Genomic DNA, 24,616 nt, shown 5'->3' on the forward strand with positions numbered 1-24,616 from the left:
GCCGCCGTTTCACTTCGGTCAGCTCATCACCATCAAGCTCTCCGCCGACAACTACATCTTCTGGCGTGCGCAGGTTCTCCCGCTCTTGGGGAGTCACTACCTGCTAGGCTACGTCGACGGATCGCTTCCCTGCCCACCCGCGCTGGTAGACAGCGTGCACGGTCCGGTCTACAATCCGGCCCATCGCGTCTGGATGGGGCAGGACCAGGCAAACCTCTCCTCCATCCAGGGGTCGCTATCGCCGGCATTTGCCGGCCTTGTTGTCTTCGCGAAGACGTCTCATGAGGCCTGGACCATCCTTGAGCGCACCTTTGCAGCGCAGTCCCAGGCTCGTGTCTCTGCACTCCGTCGTCAGCTTGGAGAGTGTCAGAAGCTTGACTCCACTGCCACTGAGTTCTACAACAAGGTCAAGGGCCTCGCCGACACATTGGCCTCCATTGGACAGCCCCTCACCGACTCCGAGTTCAACTCGTTTATTGTCAATGGTCTTAATGAGGAGTATGATGCCTTAGTCGAGATCATCAACGAGCGGGGCAACTCGACACCCATGCTGGCACACGAGGTTTTCTCTCGGCTCCTTCTCACTGAGCAACGGGTCGAGACTCGCCGCACCAGGGGCACTGGCTCCCTCTCGGCCAACGCCGCCACCAAGGGTGGCCGCTCTTCTTCATCACCCCGGTCTCCCTTGGGGCTGCCACCGTCGCCCGCCTCGGCCCCCCCACCTACTGCGACCTTACCGGGGGCTGGCGGTCCACGTGTGTGTCAGCTTTGTGGCCGCGATGGGCCCTGGGCCTCCAAGTGTCATAAGCGCTTCCAGCGAAGCTTCCTTGGTCTTGGCAATGACGGCAAAGATACACGCAACAATGCCCGTCAGGTCGCCATGGCTGATCGTCCCGCGCCGCAGAAGCAACAGGGACACACTCAGTCCTACTCCATCGATCCACACTGGTACATGGACTCTGGGGCGACAGAGCATCTAACCAGCGAGATGGGGAAGCTTCACACTTGTGAACCCTATCATGGCTCCGACAAGATCCACACCGCCAATGGAGCAGGTATGCACATCTTTCATATTGGTCAAGCATCTCTTCTCACTAGACATGCCAATAGGAGTCTTCAGCTTCGCAATGTTCTTCGAGTTCCATCTGTGACCCGTAATCTTCTTTCAGTTCCTAAACTCACACGTGATAATAATGTGCTTTGTGAATTTCACCCTTTTGATCTTTTTATTAAGGATCGGGGAACGAGGGACATTCTTCTTAGTGGGTGGTTGTGCCAGGGCCTCTACCGTCTGGAGCATCCTGGTGTCGCTCGTGTTTTCAGTGGAGTTCGGGTCTCTCCGTCACAGTGGCATGCTCGTCTTGGTCACCCGGCCACACCTATTGTCCGTCATATTTTGCGTCGTCATGAGCTTCCTAGTTTGTCTAGTCATAAAGATGTAGCAGTGTGTGATGCTTGTCAGCAGGGGAAGAGTCATTAACTTCCTTTTTCGGAGTCCAGTCGTGAGGTGAAACATCCTTTAGAACTTGTGTTTTCAGATGTATGGGGTCCTGCTCAGACTTCTGTCAGTGGTCATAATTACTATATCAGTTTCGTTGATGCTTATAGTCGCTTTACCTGGCTTTACCTTATTAAACGCAAATCTGATGTGTTTGATATTTTTGTTCAGTTTCAAAAACATGTTGAACGTCTTCTCAAGCACAAAATTGTTCATGTCCAGTTAGACTGGGGGGCGAGTATCGCAACCTCAACTCTTTCTTTCAGTCGCTTGGGATAGCTCATCGTTTAGCATGTCCACATACACATCAGCAGAATGGTTCAGTCGAACGTAAGCATCGTCATATTGTTGAAGCTGGTCTTACTCTTTTGGCCCATGCATCTGTTCCGTTTCGGTTTTGGAGTGATGCTTTCACCACTGCATGCTTTCTCATCAACCGTACTCCTACTCGTGTTTTAAACATGAAGACTCCCATTGAGGTTTTCCTTAATGAACAACCTGATTATACCTTTCTCAAGGTATTTGGGTGTGCTTGCTGGCCGCATCTTCGTCCATATAACAAGCGCAAGCTTGAGTTTCGTTCTAAGAAGTGTGTTTTTCTTGGCTATAGCTCTCTTCATAAAGGTTACAAATGTCTTCATGTTCCCACTAATCGTGTCTATATATCTCGGGACGTCTGTTTGATGAGCATGTTTTTCCCTTTGCCAACCTTCCTGTGTCCACTGTCGAACCACCATCCCTACATTCATCCTCTGTTGCTTCTGACCAATTTGATGATGTTGCATACTCTCCTTTGCTGTTACCTAACCATGGTGCAGGAACCGGACGTGGAGCTCGTTTGGAGCTATTGGAGGATTCACCATCATCATCGTCGTCTTCTGGTGGGCACGTCGATCGCCCTATGTTGCATGGCATCGATTCGCGTGCCCATGCATGGTCACCCGACGAGCCCGTCGCGCCGAGCATCTCCACTGCTCGGTCCGTTTCGCCAGCGGCCGCCGAGTCGCCCGCGGCTCGGCCCGTCACACCGTCTTCGCCTGCGGCTCGGCCCGTCACGCCGTCTTCGCCCGCGGCTCGGGTCCTCACGTCGCCTTCATCAGCGGATCGGCCCGCGACACCAGCCGCGCCACGGCCCACTATGCCGAGCTCGCCATCGGCCCGGTCTGTGATGCCGGAGTCGCCAGCTGCTTCGTCTGCTCTGCCGGTTTCGCCGGTGGGTCGGCCTTCTTCGCCAACCGAGTCCGAGGCTACCGTGACTGGCTCCTCGTCACCGGCTGACTCGTCGACGTCGCCGTCCTCCAGCCCGTTGCAGGCTGCTCTGTCGACCTCGGTGGTTCCTGTGTCCCGACCACATACACGCAGTCGCAGTGGCATTTTCAAACCTAAGGAACGTAAGGATGGTACGGTTGCTTGGTTGGCTGCTTGTTTGGCTGCTGCAGTTGCGGATCCATCTTCTGAGCCTCGCTCATATCAGGCTGCCCTGCGCATTCCACATTGGCGAGAGGCTATGGAGCAGGAGTTTCATGCTCTTCTTCGTAACAAGACATGGACTCTCGTTCCTCCACCACCACGGGTAAATGTTATTGACTCAAAATGGGTATTCAAAGTGAAGAAGCATTCGGATGGATCTATTGAGCGTTACAAAGCGCGACTTGTTGCTCGCGGTTTTCGGCAGCGTCATGGTCTTGACTATGAGGACACCTTCAGTCCTGTCGTCAAGCCTACCACTATTCGGCTTCTTCTCTCCATTGCTGTTTCTCGTGGTTGGTCACTTCGTCAACTTGATGTGCAGAATGCTTTTCTACATGGATTTTTGGAGGAAGAGGTTTATATGAAACAGCCGCCTGGTTTCTCTGATCCTGATCATCCTGACTATATCTGTCGTCTTTCCAAAGCACTATATGGTTTGAAGCAAGCTCCTCGTGCCTGGCATGCCCGCCTTGCCTCCGCCCTTCGTGCTCATGGGTTTGTGTCGTCTACTGCTGACACTTCGTTATTTCTTCTACAGAAGCCAGAAGTCACTATGTATCTTTTGGTATATGTCGATGATATTATCCTTGTCAGCTCTTCTCAGTATGCTGCTGGTGCTCTTGTCTGCTCTCTTGGTGCTGATTTTGCGGTCAAAGATCTTGGGAAGCTTCACTACTTTCTTGGAGTTGAGGTCACTTCTCGTGCTACTGGTCTTGTCCTTACGCAGAAGAAGTACTCCTTGGAGTTGTTACAGAGAGCTGGCATGCTGAAGTGCAAACCGACCACCACACCCATGTCGTCTACCGACAAGATAACAGCTGTTGATGGTGAGCTTTTGTCTCCTGCGGATGCCACAGAGTACAGGAGCATTGTTGGTGGACTTCAGTACTTGACGATCACGAGACCAGATATCTCTTATGCTGTTAACAGGGTTTGTCAGTATCTTCAGGCTCTCAGAGATACTCATTGGGCTGCTGTTAAACGCATTCTTCGTTATGTTCAGTTCACCCTGACATTTGGTATGCATATTCGGCCGACTTCCTCTCGGGTCCTTTCGGCCTTCTCTGATGCAGATTGGGCTGGTAGCCCAGATGACAGGCGATCCACGGGGGGTTATGCAGTATTCTTTGGCTCTAATTTGATCGCCTGGAGTGCTCGGAAACAGGCTACTGTGTCACGTAGCAGTACTGAAGCTGAGTACAAGGCTGTGGCTAATGCTACTGCAGAGATTATTTGGGTGCAGTCTTTGCTTCAGGAGTTGGGTTTGTCTCAACCACAGCCTCTTATTCTTTGGTGTGATAACATCGGTGCTACATACCTTTCTGCAAATCCAGTATTTCATGCCCGAATGAAACACATTGAAGTTGACTATCACTTTGTACGGGAACGTGTATCACAGAAGCAACTCCAGATCAAGTTTATCTCATCTAAGGATCAACTTGCAGACATCTTCACTAAGCCTTTACCGCTGCCACAGTTTGAGGCTTGTAGGCGCAATCTTACCCTTCTCAGTTCTTGAGAAAGTGGCTAAGATTGAGGGAGGGTGTTAGACTATGTATAGCTTCTGTACCTATGTACGTATATGGTACATATTGTAACACAACCATTATATATAATGAGATAAGTCACCCCTAGAGGGTTGTGCTGGTTCCCAAAACTTATTGTCTTACACGGGGGCGGGCTCCCGGTGAGCTGCGGCGGCTTCCCGTGGCTCCAGCGGCGCGAGGCAGCGGTGAAGGGCGCGGTTTCCTGTGGCTCGGCGCGAGGCTGCGGGAGGCGAACGACGGGGGAGGAGAAGGTGGAGGTCGTGCGGGCGACCGGTTTTCTTAGTGCGGGGCGATTAGCGATCGATTGTGGCTTGTTGCGTGGTTGGTAGCGTTAAACACAGAACGATTAAGGGCCATTAGATTTTGATGATGAATGGGTGTGATTGTTTGGATCTGTCCCTCTCTTTCTTTTATAGTGATAGTAGATAAACTAATAATTTGAGTTACTTTCACGCATTGCTCGGTTGCTGGCAAAGCGATCGCAGAACGAATGAGGTTGTAGCTAATACGAGGTCTACTGCTCACGCTACTACGTGCACGTGCACTACGAGGCATAATCATTCCTGGTTACAGTGGGTGACGCTGACCGTCCATTAACCCGGCCGGGCGATCCTCATCGATCGGGGTTTAATCGCAGATGCTCAGCATACTGACGGGTGAGAGTAAATTGCAAAAAACCATCACAATTGGATCGAAGTTTTCAATGCTTCAGAAAAAACCCACCAAAAAACATGCATTTTGGTGGGTGTTTGATGACATTTGCATAATTATGATGGTTTTTTGCAATTTACTCGACGGGTGACGAGCGAGCAAAGTTTCAAGCTTCAAAATATAAATGGACAAGCCGCCATTAACGTGGTGGTGTCGCCGGGCGTCACGGTGACGCGGCCGTGACGCCATAAACCACGGACCCGGTGCACTCCATTGTATTCCACTTCATAGCTTATTTCTGGCTCCCTGCGCTGCTGCGGTTGTGTCCATGAAATACCTGGCAAATTTGCAGATATGGAACGTAGGAACGGTCCGGGATAGCATCATGCACGCACCCAGCTGACCGCTACACTTCTGGAACTACCTAGGTCGTTTCCCTCTCTCCAGTTTGCGAACCGTCGTCGAAGAGCTGGCATATACTTGTAGGATATTTTTGGGCGGGCCCATGTTGCATGCATCCATGCATCACGCTGACGCGGGCAGTGATGCAACGGGCGTTAAGATGTGCACGCTACTCTCTACAACACTTGTTGTGCTGATCATATAGTTGCTCCTAAGTGGCCGGCCTTTGCAGCCTTGGTGTGCTGTGCCTGCCCGGTTTCGTCAAGTTTATCGGCGAGTCGATCGTGCCTGCGGCCTCATCGGCTACATCGTCTGCTCGTGTCTACCTAGCATGCATGCATGCAGTACACTGACCCTTCTATCCTGTGCCGCGCTGCAAGATGCGGGCTCAAAGGTCGGTGCTAGCTAAGTCCAGTTAGGCTAGGTTGGCCGTGCCTAGCTAGCACGAGCATGCACAGCTAGTCCAGCTGGTAGGGTACTTGCATGCGGTACTCCATGAACATTTGATGGTGCTGTGGTACGCTTCTGATCGATAGGATGAACGCAAGCCGGAGCAGAGGATATTCCTGGCTCTTTTTGGCCAGCCGGTGCGCGCGACGTGTCGAAGATGCCAACAAAGCCTCTCGGACGGGAAAAATATCGGTGCAGGTCATGATTTTTCTCATACTCGGCCTGTAGTGATAGGGAACATATCTGGTGCACCAAAGGGATTGGTGCTACCGGTGCACCGGACCCCTTTGCACATTAAAAAATGTTCAAAAAAATTCAGAAATTTTTTTGTTTATCAACACAACATCAATGTATATTGTCACAAAAATTTGAATCAAAATTCAAAACAATGCTCAAGATACAAAAATGACAAATTTGATGTCAATGTGCTAATGGGTCAAAACTGAAGCCCAACTTGTGTTATGTACTATTCAATGTCATATTTGTTATTTTTGTATCTCCAGCAATGTTTCGAATATTTTTTTAAAATTTTATGACAACGTATATTGATGTTGTGTCAATGCGCTATTTTTTTTCGTATTTTTTCGAACATTTTGGAATATGCAACGGACGACCGGTGCACTGATAGCATAAATAGTCCCGGTGCACCAGAAACATTCCCTGTAGTGATAGACGTACGGAGAACGGAGGGGTGCGGCCTCTAGCTCGTGCTTCGTGCCAGTTGTGCGTGGTTGACCTGACTGATGATGAGACTGAGATATATGTGGGCTCTCCAAGTGCAATGGCGGGATATGATTAATCTGGCTGGGAAAAGGCGGACCGGGGGATGTGAAGCTGATCGATGGTGAACATGGTGGAAGGGGATGATAGTAGTAGGACAAAACTAATATTCTCTATTTTAGTGATTTACAATTATAAAATTTAGAGCAAGTTTATCTATTTTCTAGGTTGTGCATTTTACTGCTTGTAATTCCCCATAAAAGCAAACCATATGTGGTTGATGGTTAGGAGGACAGTGGTATCCCAACACATCAGATTTCAACTCATAGACTTACATTGATGCTTGCGTCATTGCTGGATTTATTTCATACTTCCGGCGATGTTCACTCAGTGGAAGGAGGCGTCCCCAATGACTGCGAGGTGTTTATGATGATTTCATAAAATCTGGAGATAATGTTATGCTGGCTCGTCTCTTGGAAGTGCTCATAGGGGTAGGGTCTGCTTGCGTGCGTAGGGGCGAGTGTATGCTCATGTTTGTGAGCGACCTCGATTATACTGTGCTAACAAAAATTTAACTTTCACTGTTAAGTTCTCGTTCGATCGTGTTTCAATGAAAGAAATATTTTTTTTGTAGCCGGCAAAATAATAAAGGGCCAAAACTGGGTGGATGAACCCAGCTTCATGACCTATATATTTAATTAATATCGATATCGTAAGAGCATCTCCAGCCGCGCCTACAACAGGCCCCTCAGGGCGATCTTTTCGGCGCCGGCGCCCAAAAAATGGCCCAACTGCGCCCCAGGGTCTAGTTTTTCGCCGGTTTGGGCCGAAATAACAGCCGGCAAACCCGAGCCAAACCCAAGCCCCTGGGGATCGCCTGGGGGCGCCAGCCGAAGCAAAAAGGCGTGTGGGACCGCTCTGTCGACGAGAGAAGGCCCTTTTCTCGTCGATCCCAATTTTTTCCCCTGCACTTCCCTCCACTCCCCCTTCTCCCGCCATTCTCCTGTTGGAAATATGCCCCAGAGGCAATAATAAATTAATTATTATTATATTTTCTTGTTCATGATAATTGTCTATTGTTCATGGTATAATTGTATTAATCAAAAACCGTAATACATGTGTGAATGCATAGACTACAATATGTCCCTAGTGAGCCTCTAGTTGACGACCTCGTTGATCAATAGATGGTTGTGGTTTCCTGACCATGGACATTGGATGTCGTTGATAACAGGATCACATCATTAGGAGAATGATGTGATGGACAAGACCCAATCCTAAGCATATAACAAGATCGCGTAGTTCGTTTGCTAAAGCTTTTCTAATGTCAAGTATCATTTTCTTAGACCATGAGATTGTGCAACTCCCGGATATCGTAGGACTGCTTTGGGTGTATCAAACGTCACAACGTAACTGGGTGGCTATAAAGGTGCACTACAGGTATCTCTGAAAGTGTCTGTTGGGTTGGCACGAATCGAGACTGGGATTTGTCACTCCGTATGACTGAGAAATATCTCTAGGCCCACTCGGTAATGCATCATCATAATGAGCTCAATGTAACTAACGAGTTAGCCACGGGCTCATGAGTTATGGAACGAGTAAAGAGACTTGCTCGTAATGAGATTGAACAAGGTATAGGGATACCGACGATCGAATCTTGTGTAAGTAACATACCGATAGACAAAGGGAATTGTATACGGGATTGATTGAATCCCCGACATCTAGACGGCGTCGATGGCGTCGCTGATGGCGCCAATGGCCGGTGCCTTCATCCTGCTAATGGACCCGAGGGACATGCTGTTGTACACGAGCACGGCGGTGATCGGGACGTGCGCGGGCGCCATCACCTCGGTGGCGGTGTCAGCAACGAGCGAGCTGTTCAGCACCAAGAACTTCGGGCTGAACCACAACGTGCTGGTGGCCAACATCCCCGTGGGGTCGCTCTGCTTCGGCAACCTCGCCGGGTTCCTCTACCAGCGGGAGGCGCGCGGAGGCAACCGTTGCGTCGGCGCCGCCTGCTACCGGGACACCTTCCTCCTCTGGGCCTCACGTGTGCCGTTGGGACAGCGCTCTGCGCCGCCCTGTACGCGCGCTCTGGCAAGAGGAGCGGCGATTACAAGGGACCGGAAGTTTCTGGTAGCGCAGGGGTGTAGCTCTAGGTGCCACACGATGACACAATCGAGTGAATAAAAAAAAGATCTCCGTAGCTAGGTGATGTAACATCTTCTTGTTTCTTTCTTTTTTCCACTAGGGAAACATTCTGTTTGTTTTGTTTTGTTAGTTTCTTGACTAAACTTCTCTCTGATCCCTGCCCTTTGAGGATCTGCGGAAGCTCGATGCATGTAAAAGAACAGAACAGAGCACACGCATATATATAGAACTGGATGCTGAAGTTCACGGTTGTTTGAATAAAGTTGCCGGTGAATTCTCTGTTAAAATGGAACTTTGGATGCAAATTTTACAAGTTTTTCGTGAATCGTCGATCCAACCAGATTTCCAAACGTTGGAGTACATCTACAAGCAAGTTGTTATGAGGCATAAATAGATAGTTTGCTCACCTGTTTCGACATGCCAAAGGGAGTTCAGTTCAGTCTTTAATCTGTCATTGCACCTTGTAACGGAGATTCAGATATGTAAAGCGCCAACATATATCCTACAGTAGTTATACAGTTCCATGTGCATCATATTGCGATCGACGCAAAGTTTTACCCAGTCTATCAGTACTCTAATACTCTTTTGTGGCTGAAAAAATGCCTGCTTCTGTGGTGGACTGGTGGTCCTTGAAAAAGACGCCACTGGAGAAATGAGACGTCATCGAGGGTGGAGTGCGACGAACCACATATTAATAGTTTGATGAAGGAGACCTCAAAAAAAGAAGTTCGATGAAGACCGTTCCAACAATGAACGGTTACACATGAATAGGCATCTAATTAATGGGTAGTTCTATGTTGGCTGGGAGGAAATTTAACCCTTAACTGAAGTTAGTGCTTTAGTCACAGAAAAGTTTGGTCACACTTCTCTATATATGAATACTTGAATACTCAAAATGTGCCTAAAACTGACCCTGTTTTCAGGTTTGAAAATGCATGGTTTCTTAGGGATGGATTTGATGGGATTGTACTACTTGGAATGACCACAATATAGTGCTCCCTTCGTTTCAATTTACAAGTCCTACGTGTATACCTAGGTTGCCAATTTTATCACCCTAATATAAACTATATAACACAAAAATTATACCATTTGAAAATAGGACATCTAAAGTTTATATTGATATATTTTTTGTAATATATGACTTGTATTAGGTTGGTCAAATTGACGACCTAGGGGTACGTGCACACCCTGTAAACTGAGAGAGAGGTAGTAGGTTATAATATTGAAAGATGACATTTTTTTAGGATCCTTAATAGCAGTATAACACATATTTTTCCGCTGTCAGGAGTGACTGTGGTGGTGGTGGTAGGGGGGGGGGGCTTAATAGCGGTTGGGTGTACGAGTGACTTCAACCGACCACATAATATTCTTCCCCAGTTCTTATTTTTGGGAAACCTAACAGAAAACAACATTTTTCCCGTCCTACGAATCAAATTGTATTTATATAGTCCAGGGGGTGGCCGACTAGGGGAGGGGGTTGTCCCCATCTAGGGCCGACGCACCAAAGCCCCCCCTAACCCTAATTGCCACTTGGGTCTTGCACCCCAAACAAGGGTGGGGGTACCCTAATGGGCCTTGCGACCCAACTTGGCCTAGCCAAGTGGCAGCTCTGTGGTGCCCTCTAGAAATTCTGGGAGGCTCCGAAAACTTCTAGGACCTTTTGGAGGGTTTCTAGGGTAACCCGGAATTTTATCGGTTCTCCTTTTTTTTCTCCCCCAAAAAACCGGTCATTCCTTTAGAAGCTTTTCCAATGCAATTCTTATAAACTCATACCACTTCTAGCACTCAACAGATCGATGACTCTTAAGCGTGTGTGAGGGAGTTCCGGACTAGGGGGTGTCCGGATAGCCGAACTATCATGGTCGGTCGGACTCCAAGACTATGTAGATACAAGATTGAAGACTTCGTCCCGTGTCCGGATGGGACTTTCCTTGGCGTGGAAGGCAAGCTTGGCGATACGGATATGTAGATCTCCTACCATTGTAAACGACTCTGTGTAACCCTAGCCCTCTCCGGTGTCTATATAAACCGGATGGCTTTAGTCCATAGGACGGACAACAATCATACCATAGGCTAGCTTCTAGGGTTTAGCCTCCTTGATCTCGTGGTAGATCTACTCTTGTAACACACATCATCAATATTAATCAAGCAGGACGTAGGGTTTTACCTCCATCAAGAGGGCCCGAACCTGGGTAAAACATCGTGTCCCTTGTCTCCTGTTACCATCCGCCTAGACGCACAGTTCGGGACCCCCTACCCGAGATCCGCCGGTTTTGACACCGACATTGGTGCTTTCATTGAGAGTTCCTCTGTGTCGTCACCGATAGGCTCGATGGCTTCTTCGATCATCATCAACGATGCAGTCCAGGGTGAGACTTTTCTCCCCGGACAGATCTTCGTATTCGGCGGCTTTGCACTGCGGGCCAATTCGCTTGGCTGTCTGGAGCAGATCGAAAGCTACGCCCCTGGCCGTCAGGTCAGACTCAGAAGTTTGAACTTCACGGCTGACATCCGCGGGGACTTGATCCTCGATGGATTTGAGCCACAGCCGAGCGTGCCGCACTGTCACGGCGGGCATGATTTAGCTCTGCAGCCGGACAGTATACTGGAGGCCGCACTCGAACCCGCTCCGATCTTCAATTCGGAGCCGGCTGCGCAGATCGAGGACGGATGGCTAGACACCGCCTCGGGGGCTGCAACCTCTACGGCGATAGAGCCGAACACTGACCTTGTCCCTCATGAAGCTCGTGACTCCGAGGTGCCGGACTCCTCGCCTGACTCCGAAACTCCCGCGCCCCCTCCTATCGAATCCGATTGGGCGCCGACCATGGAGTTCACAGTAGCGGACATCTTTCAACACTCACCTTTTGGCGACATCTTGAGTTCGCTAAAGCATCTCTCGTTATCAGGAGAGCCCTGGCCGGACTGCGGTCAGGACGGTTGGGATGCGGACGACGAAGAAATTCAAAGCCCATCCACCACCCACTTGGTAGCCGCTGTCGACGATCTAACCGACATGCTAGACTATGACTCCGAAGACATCGACGGTATGGACGACGATGCCGGAGACGACCAAGAACCAGCGCCTACTGGGCACTGGAAAGCCACCTCATCATATGACATATACATGGTGGATATCCCAATGGATGGGAATGACGAAGGAACAGCGGAGGATGACCCCTCCAAGAAGCAGCCCAAGCGCCGGCGTCAACGGCGCCGCTCTAAGTCCCGCCACAACAAGAATGAAGACTCCGACACCGGAGATAATAATACACCGGACAGTGTCAAAGACAACCCACTCCAGCAAGATGCAGCGCAGGAGGACGGAGACGCCAGCCCCCATGAGAGAGCGGCAGAAGAAGAGGTAGAGGATTATATGCCTCCCTCCGGAGACGAGGCAAGCCTCGACAATGATGAATTCGTCGTGCCTGAGGATCCTGTCGAACAAGAGCGTTTTAAACGCAGGCTTATGGCCACGGCAAACAACCTCAAGAAAAAGCAGCAACAGCTTAGAGCTGATCAAGATCTGCTAGCCGACAGATGGACCGAAGTCCTCGCGGCCGAAGAGCATGAGCTCGAACACCCCTCCAAAAGCTACCCTAAACGCAAGCTGCTCCCCCGATTAGAGCAGGAGGCGTATGAACCCGCATCACCAGGAGACAATACGGCTGACCGACCACCCCGTGGTCACGACAGAGAGGCCTCTAGGCCCTTCACTAGACCCGTACCCCGGCATCGCTCGAAAAGCACAAGGCCACAGGGGAACGCTCCGGACTTGCGAGATATATTGGAGGATAAGGCAAGACAATCAAGATCGATCTATGGATCGCGTGGGCGCCCCACGATACGTGACGAGAACCGTCGCGCCGGACACAGTAAGTCCGGCCGGGCCAAACAAAATAGACAAAGCTCTTTTGAGCTCCGTCGTGATATCGCCCAGTACAGAGGCGCCGCACACCCACTATGCTTCACAGATGAAGTAATGGATCATCAAATCCCCGAAGGGTTTAAACCCGTGAATATTGAATCTTACGATGGCACAACAGACCCCGCGGTTTGGATCGAAGACTATCTCCTTCACATCCACATGGCCCATGGTGACGATCTTCACGCCATCAAATATCTCCCCCTCAAGCTTAAAGGACCAGCCCGGCATTGGCTTAACAGCTTGCCAGCAGAGTCAATTGGGAGTTGGGAAGACCTGGAAGCCGTATTCCTCGATAACTTCCAAGGCACGTATGTGCGACCACCAGACGCTGATGAACTAGGCCACATAATTCAGCAGCCAGACAAATCGGCCAGACAATTCTGGACATGATTCTTAACCAAGAAAAACCAAATCGTCGACTGTCCGGATGCGGAGGCCCTCGCGGCCTTCAAGCATAATATCCGCGACGAGTGGCTTGCCCGGCACCTGGGACAGGAAAAGCCGAAATCCATGGCAGCCCTCACATCACTCATGACCCGCTTCTGCGCGGGTGAGGACAGCTGGCTAGCACGCAGCAACAACCTCAGCAAAAATTCTGGCAGTCCGGACATCAAGGACCATAGTGGCAGGTCGCGTCGTAACAAAAACAAACGCCGCATTAACGGCGACAATAGTGAGGATACGGCAGTCAATGCTGGATTCAGAGGCTCTAACCCGGTCAGCGGAAAAAGCCATTCAAAAGAACTACTCCGGGTCCGTCCAATTTGGACCGAATACTCGACCGCTTGTGCCAGATACACGGCACCCCCGAAAAGCCAGCTAACCACAGGTGCGGACTGTTGGGTATTCAAGCAGGCAGGCAAGTTAATTGCCGAAAACAATGACAAGGGGTTGCATAGCGATGACGAGGAGGATGCCCGACCGCCGAACAATAGAGGACAGAAGGGTTTCCCCCCACAGGTGCGGACGGTGAACATGATATACGCAACGCACATACCCAAAAGGGAGCGGAAGTGTGCGCTAAGGGATGTATACGCGATGGAGCCAGTTGCCCCGAAGTTTAATCCATGGTCCTCCTGCCCGATCACTTTTGATCGAAGGGACCACCCCACCAGCATCCGCCACGGCGGATTCACCGCATTGGTTTTAGACCCAATCGTCGACGGGTTTCACCTCACCAGAGTCCTGATGGACGGCGGCAGCAGCCTGAACCTGCTTTATCAGGATACAGTGTGCAAAATGGGCATAGACCCCTCAAGGATTAAACCAACCAAGACAACCTTTAAAGGCGTCATACCAGGTGTAGAAGCCAATTGTAGAGGCTCAGTTACACTGGAAGTGGTCTTCGGATCCCCGGATAACTTCCAAATCGAGGAGTTAATCTTCGACATAGTTCCGTTCCGCAGCGGCTATCATGCCCTGCTCGGACGTACCGCGTTTGCAAAGTTCAACGCGGTGCCGCACTACGCATACCTCAAGCTCAAGATGCCAGGCCCTCGAGGAGTCATCACGATCAATGGAAACACTGAACGTTCTCTCCGCATGGAGGAACGGACAGCGGCTCTTGTGGCAGAAGTACAATGCAGCCTCTTAAGGCAATTCTCGAGTCCGGCCGTTAAGCGGCCGAACACAGCTAAGCGCGCCCGGAGTAACATACAACAAGACCACCTGGCACGTTCCGAGCACACGTAGCAGTGCGGCCCCAACTCCAGCCCCTGTAAAAAGTCAAGACAAGTCCTTCGCGTACACCATTACGCTCTGAAGATACGATGGGCATGGGGAGAGGGGCACGGCCATGATAGGCCCAGACTGCGGCTCAACCACACCAGGGGCTCTCAAGTGTGTCGTTCTTTTTTTTCTGTTCTTTTTCCTTTTTTACCCACAGGACTCCGTTCGTCAGAGGCCCTGTCCGGCAGCAGACCTGCCGAACTCACGACGCAATAGCCAGGGAAGGATAAAGGCTACAACGAATATCCAGGTGGTCTCCATTACGAGCATTAAATCTGTTTTACGCACCATTCGGCAGCCTACCCCTGGAGGGGGACATGTTTAACAGTCCCATCCCTTGCTTATAGCACCATTTGTATCATTCTGCACTTACAGCAGTCTTTCTTGAATAAACAATGCAGCACCTTTTTGCTTATAATTGCATTTCTTTTTTATACATATGTTCATTTACGGCAAGTTGCATCCGTACACTTTGGTACGGCTAAAATACACCAGGGGCTTATGTTTCCCGCATCATGGTGTGATAAGTCCGAACACTTTCACAAGTGCGGCACCCCGAACTTATAGCACTATATGCATCGGCTCCGAATTATGTCTTGGGTCAATAGTTGGGTTTGCCCGGCTCCCATGTTTTGGTACCTTACGTTCCGTTGTATCGGCTAAGGTAGCACTGGGAGAACCACTGCGATTGCGCCCCAGTTGAGCTGGGTTAACGCCTCAGTGGAGAAAGCTAAAACTGACCGTCATGATGAGGCGAGAGCTGGTCGCTGTTCGAGAGGTTTTTTGCGAGTCCTTAAAGACTTATGCCGCTTAGAGCGAGGAGCCGGATCCTGTCCGGCCCAGGCGTGGATAGCGCCCCAAATTCGGCCTTCCGAAGACTAGGGGCTTCGCCAAAATTTAAAATTATAGAATTCTATGGCTAAGTGAGAGTGTTCAAGCATTATAAGTCCGGTTGCCTTGTTCGCCGTGTTGAGCGCCTCCCTAGATGGACCCAAAAATGGGAACAAGAGTGCTCAAGTTTATCGCGAACACCCCAGCACTCGTGGCATGGGGGCTGAAGTCGACGACTTGCCATCTCTCAGGTTTGATAAACAGCCGCACAGAAGGTAATATTTTAAATTAACAAGCGTTGCTTAGCGCATATGAACTAAGTTTTCAGCGCACAGGATAACAAAATGCGAGTCTACTAAAAAATTACATCTTTGGAGCACTCACCCACAATAGTGCGGGCGCCCTTCAGCACACTCTTATAATACATCTCGGGCGTGCGATGCTCCTTGCCCTCTGGTGGCGGGTCCATCACGAGTTTCTGGGCATCCATCTTGCCCCAGTGCACCTTTGCGCGGGCAAGGGCCCGACGGGCACCTTCAATACAGGCGGAGTGCTTGATGACTTCAACCCACGAGCACGCATCCACCAGCCGCACCAGGCCGAAGTAGCTCCCAGGCATGGCCTCCTTAGGCCACAGCCGAACTATGAGGCCCTTCATGGCCTGTTCGGCCGCCTTGTGGAGCTCGACCAGCTGCTTCAGCTGGTCGCTAAGGGGCACCGGATGTCCGGCCTCAGCATACTGAGACCAGAAGACCTTCTCCGTCGAGCTCCCCTCCTCGGCCCGGTAGAAAGCGGCAGCATCGGACACGCTGCGAGGAAGATCTGCGAACGCTCCTGGAGAGCTCCGAATTCGGGTAAGCAACAGGTAATTAACACTCACATGCTTACTTTGCATGAAAAATGGCTTACCCGCTGCTATTTTCTTCACCGCCTCAATCTCCTGGAGGGCCTTGTAGGCTTCGGCCTTAGCGGCTTTGGCACTCTCAAGAGCCGTTGCAAGCTCAGACTCTTGAGCCTTCGAGTCACGCTCCAGGCTCTCATGTTTTTTCACGAGATCCTGGAGCTCTTGCTGTACCTCCGCCACCCGCGCCTCCTGCTTCTCTCGCTCGGTGTGCTCCACGGCCGCATTGCGTTCGGCCGCGGCCACCGCCTCTTTCAGGGTCACCACCTCGTTAGTGGCCCCTGCAATACCCACGTTATCCTTGTCATTCTTTTTGCAACCAAAATCCTTTTCTGTAAGGTACAATTTTAATAAGGTGTTACTCACCTTCCTTGTCCTCGAGCTGCTTCTTGGCACGGCCGAGCTCGTTCTCGGACCGCTCGAGGTTTTCCTTCAAAGTATTGACCTCCACAGTCAGTGCGGCAGAGGTCAGCAGCGCAGCCTGCAATCCCATATTGACATATTTTTTATGACTCCTGCGTATATCTTTTTAGATCCTCAGTCCGGCTTTTCTTTCCGAACACCGAACTGAGCATCAGGGCCTACTGTCTATGTGATACCATTTTATATATATCGAAATTCTTACCTCAAAGCCTGTTAGAAGGCTGCTGCAGGCTTCGGTCAGCCTGCTCTTGGCGAGCTGAACCTTCTGAATCACCGCACTCATAACAGTGCGGTGTTCCTCTTCAATGGAGGCGCCATTGAGCACCTCCAGCAAGTTATCCGGCGCCTCCGGTTGGATGGAGGCTGCCGGCGTCACGGTCTTGCCCTTCTTACGAAGGGGTCGCCCGCCGGACTCCGGAGCCACTTTGGGTTCCGGGGCCGAGTCCGGTGCAAAGTCCGGGAGGTTGTCCTGCGACACCTCCGGGGCCTCCTCCTGGTGGGTCCCTTCCTGGGATCCCACCTCGGCATCGTCCGCATCACGGGGGGTGGAGGCAGTCGGAAGAGAATCCATATCCGACGCACCTAAGGACCCGCTCGACGAAGCGGGAAGATTATCCTTGGGCGGACTGCAGGGTTGTATGCGGCATTAGAAAGACATTATGTGGCGAAAAGAAAAAACCTTGAAGTTATTCGGGAGTCCGGATACTTACGATCTCGCCAGGGGCTTGGCCCTTGGAGGCCAGTCCTCGTCGTCGTCACTGGCGTTGGCAGAGCAGTCCGGGGGAAGAGTTTTTCCCTTCTTGGACCCTTCGGCCTCCCTTGTTGGGGAGGCCTTCCTTTTCTTCCCTCCCCCCGCTGGGGGAGAGGCTTTCATCTTCTCCTCCTCGCCTTGGTGAGAGGAGTCGGCCTCGGATTCATCATCCGGTAACACCTGAAAATGGGAACTCTTCCGAGTCCCCGTGGCCTTCTTCCTGGCCTTCTTCTCCGGCACCACATGGGGTGCCGGAGCCAGCAGCCCCGTTAGGCGGGCGTCAGCTGGGTCCTCTGGCAATGGGGCCGGACAGATAGTCCGTTCGGCCTTCGCCAGCCAGTCCTGTCAAAGGTAAAGGGAGTTTAGATCCCGCATAGAGTTATACTATGCAAAACAAGTGGCAAAATCACTTACCTCGTCAGCTGGACGCTGCGAGCGGAATCCGCGATCTTCGGTAGCGGATGCGGGAGCTTCGGCGCCCTTGAACAGCACCTTCTAGACATCTTCGTACGTAGTGTCGAAGAGCCCGCTCAGGGTCTGGTGCTGCGCCGGATCGAACTCCCACATGTTGAAACCCCGTCGTTGGCACGGGAGAATCCGGCGGATGAGCATGACCTGGACTACGTTGACAAGCTTGAGCTTCTTGTCCACCAGCTTCTAGATACAGGCTTGGAGTCCGGTCAGCTCCTCCGAATCCCCCTAGATCCGGCCACTCTCTTTCCAGGAGGTGAGCCGTGTAGGGATGTCGGATCTGAATTCGGGGGCCGCTGCCCAATCAGGGTCACGCGGCTCGGTGATGTAGAACCACCCCGATTGCCACCCCTTAATGGTTTCCACGAAAGTGCCCTCCAGCCATGTAACGTGGGACATCCTGCCCACCATGGCGCCTCCGCACTCCACTTGGCTGCCCTTCACAACCTTCGGCTTGACACTGAAGGTCTTGAGCCACAAGCCGAAGTGGGGTTGGATGCAGAGGAAGGCCTCGCACACGACGATAAACGCCAAGATGTTGAGGATGAAATTCGGGGCCAGATCATGGAAATCCAGGCTGTAGTAGAACATGAGTCCCCGGACAAAGTGATGAAGTGGGAAGCCCAGTCCGTGGAGGAAATGGGGAAGAAATACTACCCTCTCATGGGGCCTGGGGGTGGGGATGAGCTCTCCCTCGTCGGGGAGCCTGTGCGCGATGTTGCTGGACAAATATCCGGCGTTGCGCAGCTTCTGGATCTGCTCCTCCATGACGGAGGAGGCCATCCACTTGCCTCCCGCTCCGGACATAGTTGGAGAAGGTTGAGGTGAGAAGTGTGGACTTGGGCGCTGGAGCTCGGGTTCACGGAGATGGATAATCCAAGGAGGAAGAAGGCGCAGGTAAAAGGGTTGGATCTTTATCCCCTTATATGGGCGGACAAAAACATGTGTTCCCACCGGCCTGGTAAAACTTGCTTATCTCCCAAGCGTCAAAATCAATGGCACGGTTGGGTTACCCACGTCCGTATTGATGGGAATCCCGGAATAAGGGGAACACGATCTCTGCTTCGACAAGACGTGCCAAGGAAACCACTTCGCTAAACGCGCTGAGGTGGAACAATAAAAACAATTTGAGTAAAGACTTGGTAGTGGAGTGACGTCACGTCGCAAAATACGTCAGTAGATTGAACTTGTGTAATATTATTCTCTCTATGGTGGTACGTGGAATTTATTTTTGCAGAGCCGGACACTATCCTGATGTTCACAATCTTCTATAAATTATTCGGAGGAAGAACCCGCCTTGCAATGCCGAAGACAACATGTGCGCCGGACTCGTCGTCATTGAAGCCTGGTTCAGGGGCTACTGAGGGAGTTCCGGACTAGGGGGTGTCCGGATAGCCGAACTATCATGGTCGGCCGGAGTCCAAGACTATGAAGATACAAGATTGAAGACTTCGTCCCGTGTCCGGATGGGACTTTCCTTGGCGTGGAAGGCAAGCTTGGCGATACAGATATGTAGATCTCCTACCATTGTAACCGACTCTGTGTAACCCTAGCCCTCTCCGGTGTCTATATAAACCGGATGGCTTTAGTCCATAGGACGGACAACAATCATACCATAGGCTAGCTTCTAGGGTTTAGCCTCCTTGATCTCGTGGTAGATCTACTCTTGTAACACACATCATCAATATTAATCAAGCAGGACGTAGGGTTTTACCTCCATCAAGAGGGCCCGAACCTGGGTAAAACATCGTGTCCCTTGTCTCCTGTTACCATCTGCCTAGACGCACAGTTCGGGGCCCCCTACCCGAGATCCGCCGGTTTTGACACCGACAGTGTGACCCTACGGGTTCGGTGGAGTGAAGACACATGACTCGGAACTATTCTTGTAAATGATCAATAACGGGAATCTAGGCATCCATATTGACCCCTACATTTACATGAATCGTTACTGAGTGAACCTTTAGTTTTCCATTCAACATTCCCTTTGCTTCGTGTACTTACAAAACCAGGGGTGTGACTTTTGGCATCTGTGTGAAGCAACAACTTGATCACTATACCAATTTATAGTTATTTTCCATTTTATTCTTTTTTTCATTACCGTATTCTAGCATCCCAATGATCATATTATGCTACGTCTGGCCAGACGATGATGGATACCGTAATATCGAAAGGGCCTGAAGTATATATCTCTATCGTCGGAGGAAGAAATCACAATCTTCAGCTATCAAGTCCCTTCACACAGTTTTCCAGTACACCCGAAAGTGTCTGTTATAATCACCCCGTTATGGGTAACGTTTGACGAACCCCAAAGTGCATTGTCTGGCATGAAGGTATAATTGATACTCACATGGTCTAAGGAAGTGAGTATATGTTAATATCTGCATGACAATACTAATAACTTGTGAAGATGGGTTCTTACAATATTATCGTTCGTTTTGGTCTATTCAACATCATTGTTCTGGTAACAATGTGCCCTCATTGTTTCGATCCTTGTTACTTTAGCAATGCCATGTGATCAAGAAAAAGGGATTGGCATGCAACACATGAGCTAGTCTTAGAGGTGAGACTAGTAACCTATTATTGTGTTTATTGTTCCACACATGCTTACTGAGTTTTTCTCTAAATCTCGCATTCAAGAACAATATCAATTATAGCATTGAAGATAAACATTAATTATAAGTGCGGAAATAAATAATAACATTTATTATTTCCTCTAGGGCATATTTCCAACACTTGTGGCTTCCATTCTTTATAATTTTACTTTGCACACCCCTCTTCATTATTTCATTTCATGATGCTACATGGATAGTCCTTATAAAATCAATACATTTGTCCACAAAAATTTCATTGTGTGTTCACATGTTTTTATTCTGTACATATTTTCTTAGTGAAGTTTCACCTATCTAGTAATTAAGATTGTCCACCGAACCATTGGATACTTTTTGGAATGAGTGATACTACGAAGTATGCCAAGCACATGGAAATGATAAGATCATCCTCCAACATGTTAAAGCCTAATACATCAACCCTATTGGTAAATATTTTTCACACCTTCTCAATTTTCAAGAGTTCCTCGATTGAAACACGAATCTTTTTGCTAAGCATTACAACATGACAACCATTCACCGACTCTAGAACTGAAGACAATGCATGGATGCATACACATGGTGAATTTGATTAAGAGTATAAATAAATAACATGCCACATTGTTTTTATCTCCAGGATATAATGGCGTAGGTTTTTCTTATCTTATCTGAATCATTACATACTAAGTGTTGACTACTATAAAATTTTATATTCTAAAATGTCTAGAAAGATGGATTTGGGTCAACTAGCTCTTTTGAAAAAGGGATTTCAACTGTCCTCCCTGTTGAGATCGCCGACACCCTCTCCATTTGTCTATCGCTCCAAGGATGGGAGGTTACAGGGGCCCCAAAGCTTTGGTCCATTGCAGGGGTTAGGAATAAAATTAGCTTTTGCCTCTGACTGGAGGTGGCGAGACGATGTCATTGTTTTCAATGCATAATAAGATCTCCCTGCCATGCCCTCATTTCAGTGACGCTTCTCTGTATCATGGGGAGGCATGTGGAGGATGGTGTGTCCCCAGCGGAACACATATCTCACACGCCTTGGCCTCGTCTGGGAGCGTGTGAGATTTGTGTTCCTCGAGTTTGTGTGGTAGGACCTGAGGGAGTCCTGGATTAAGGGGTCCACGGACAGCCGGACTATATACTTTAGCCGGACTGTTGGACTATGAAGATACAAGATTGAAGACTTCGTCCCGTGTCCGTATGGGAATCTCCTTTACGTGGAAGGCAAGCTTGGATATTCGGATATGTAGATTTCCTTCTCTGTAACCGACTCTGTGTAACCCTAGCCCCTCCGGTGTCTATATAAACCGGAGGGTTTAGTCTGTAGGACAACAACAATCAGAATCAAAGGCTAGCTCCTGGGGTTTAGCCTCTACGATCTCGTGGTAGATCAACTCTTGTAATACTCATATCATCAAGATCAATCAAGCAAGAAGTAGGGTATTACCTCCATCGAGAGGGCCCGAACCTGGGTAAAACATCGTGTCCCCTGCCTCATTAGCCTTAGACGCATAGTTCGGGACCCCCTACCCGAGATCCGCCGGTTTTGACACCGACATTGGTGCTTTCATTGAGAGTTCCACTGTGCCGTCGCCGTAAGGCTTGATGGCTCCCTCGATCATCTTCAACGACGCGGTCCAGGAGGAGGTGTTCCTCCCCGGACAGATCTTCGTATTCGGCGTCTTTGTACTACGGGCCAACTCGCTTGGCCATCTGGAGCAGATCGATAGCTACACCCCTGGCCATCAGGTCAGGTTTGGAAGCTTAAATTATACTGCCAACATCCGCGGAGACTTGATCTTCAACGGATTCGAGCCCATGCCAGGCACGCCGAGTGGTCACGACGGGCATGACTTTGATCTGCCGTCGGATAGTATTCGGGAGATCACACCTGCGGTGGCACCGGGAATAAATCCGGAGCAGATCGTGCCTTCCGAGGGCGGGTGGATGGACCCCGCCACGGAAGCCGCACACTCATCGGTGTTGGAGACGAACACTGATTCCACCTCCTGTGAAAGTGGTGTCACGGACCCTCGGACTCGCCTCCGGCCATAGGATCTGAACGGTGTGCGTCCGTGCTCATCGAATCTGATTGGGCACCGGTCATGGAGTTCACCGTCGCGGATATTTTTCAGCACTCGCCCTTGGGCGACATGCTAAACTCATTAAGGTCTCTTTCCTTGTCAGGAGATTCTTGGCCGAACTATGTCCGACTCGAGTGGGGAGCGGACGACGAAGAAATTCGTCCCCCACCCACCACCCACTTTATAGCCACTGTTGATGACTTAACCGACGTGCTTGACTTCGACTCCGAGGACATCGACGGTATGGACGATGATGCGGGAGAAGAACAGGAACCACCGCCTATAGGACGATGGACAACCACCTCATCATATGATATTTATATGGTGGGCACCCCTAAAGAAAACAATGGCGATGAGGCAATGGAAGATAGCCCCTTGGGGAAGCAATCTAGACACCGGCGTCATCGGCGCCGCTCCAAGCCCCGCCATAGCAAAAATAGTGATACCGGCACAAGAGATAACAATCCGGATGGTGCCTAAGATGAAGAAAATCCTGCCCAGCCAGGCTTCGAGCAGGCCGAGCAAGAGGATGGGCAAGCTAGCCCTAAAGAACAGGCAACTGATGGAGAATCAGAGGACGATAATTACATGCCTCTCTCTGAAGACGAAGTGAGCCTTGGCGACGAAGAATTCATCGCGCCGGAGGATCCCGCCGAGCAGGAGCGCTTCAAACGCCGACTTATAGCCACGCAAAAACCCTGAAGAAAAAGCAGCAACAGCTTCAAGCTGATCAAGATCTGCTAACTGACAGATGGACCGAGGTCCTGGCTGCCGAAGAATACGGACTCGAACGCCCTAGCAAAAGCTACCCAAAGCGCAGGCTGCTACCTCAACTCGAGGAGGAGGCTTTAAAGCCCACACTGCCAGCGCATGACGCGGCTGACCGGCCACCCCGCGGTCGCGACAAAACGGCGTATCAGCCCGAAGTCCAGACCGCACCCCGCCACCAATCAAACAATAATACCAAGGCCCGGGGCTACACGAAGGACCTGTGAGAAGTATTGGAAAACAAAGAAGGACAGTCAAGATCGATCTACGGATCACGGGGGCGCGCCACAAGATGTGATGATGACCGTCACGTCAGATACAATAAACTAAAGTCTTGCCGGGCCGAATACAATAGATCGGACTCATTTGAACTACGCCAAGATGTAGCCCGGCATAGAGGCGCCACACACCCCCTATGCTTCACTGATGAAGTTATGGATCATGAATTCCCGGAAGGGTTTAAACCCATGAACATTGAATCATACGATGGCACCACAGACCCCGCGGTATGGATAGAAGATTTTTTTCTCCACATTCACATGGCCCGCGGAGATGATCTACACGCCATCAAGTACCGCCCACTAAAACTAAAGGGACCGGCTCGGCATTGGCTGAACAACTTGCCGGCAAACTCCATCAGGAATTGGGAGAACCTGGCAAATGCATTCCTCGATAACTTCCGGGGCACTTACGTGCGCCCACCGGATGCTGATGATCTAATTCACATAACCCAGCAGCCCGAAGAGTCAGCCAGGAAATTTTGGACCCAGTTCCTAACCAAAAAGAACCAAATTGTTGACTGTCCGGATGCCGAAGCCCTAGCGGCCTTTAAACATAACATCCGTGACGAATGGCTTGCCCGACATCTCGGTCAGGAAAAGCCAAAGTCCATGGCAGCTCTCACAACACTCATGACTCGCTTTTGCACGGGCGAGGATAGCTGGTTGGCCCATAGCAACAATACAGCAAGCAATCCAGGCACATCGAAAGCTAAAGATAGCAACGACAAATCACGGTGCAACAAACACAAGCACCGCAAAAATGGTGATAGTGCCGAAGACACGTCAGTCAATGCCGGATTCAGCGGCTCTAAGTCCGGTCAGCGGAAGAAACCATTCAACAAAAAGAATTCAGGCCCGTCCAGTTTTGACCGCGTACTCGACCGTCCATGCCAAATTCATGGCACCCATGGAAAACCAGCCAACCACGCCAATAAAGAATGATGGGTCTTCAGACAAGCCGGCAGGTCAGACG

The 24,616-nt window shown here is 50.4% G+C and overlaps 1 pseudogene; it reads left to right on the plus strand.

The window, feature by feature from the left end:
• The first annotated feature begins 8,209 nt into the window (after positions 1-8,209).
• On the plus strand, positions 8,210-9,059 carry LOC119308193 (annotated as a pseudogene).
• Positions 9,060-24,616: the final 15,557 nt, after the last annotated feature.

Source organism: Triticum dicoccoides, chromosome 1B (genome assembly GCF_002162155.2).
Source record: "Triticum dicoccoides isolate Atlit2015 ecotype Zavitan chromosome 1B, WEW_v2.0, whole genome shotgun sequence".
Lineage (NCBI taxonomy): Eukaryota > Viridiplantae > Streptophyta > Magnoliopsida > Poales > Poaceae > Triticum > Triticum dicoccoides.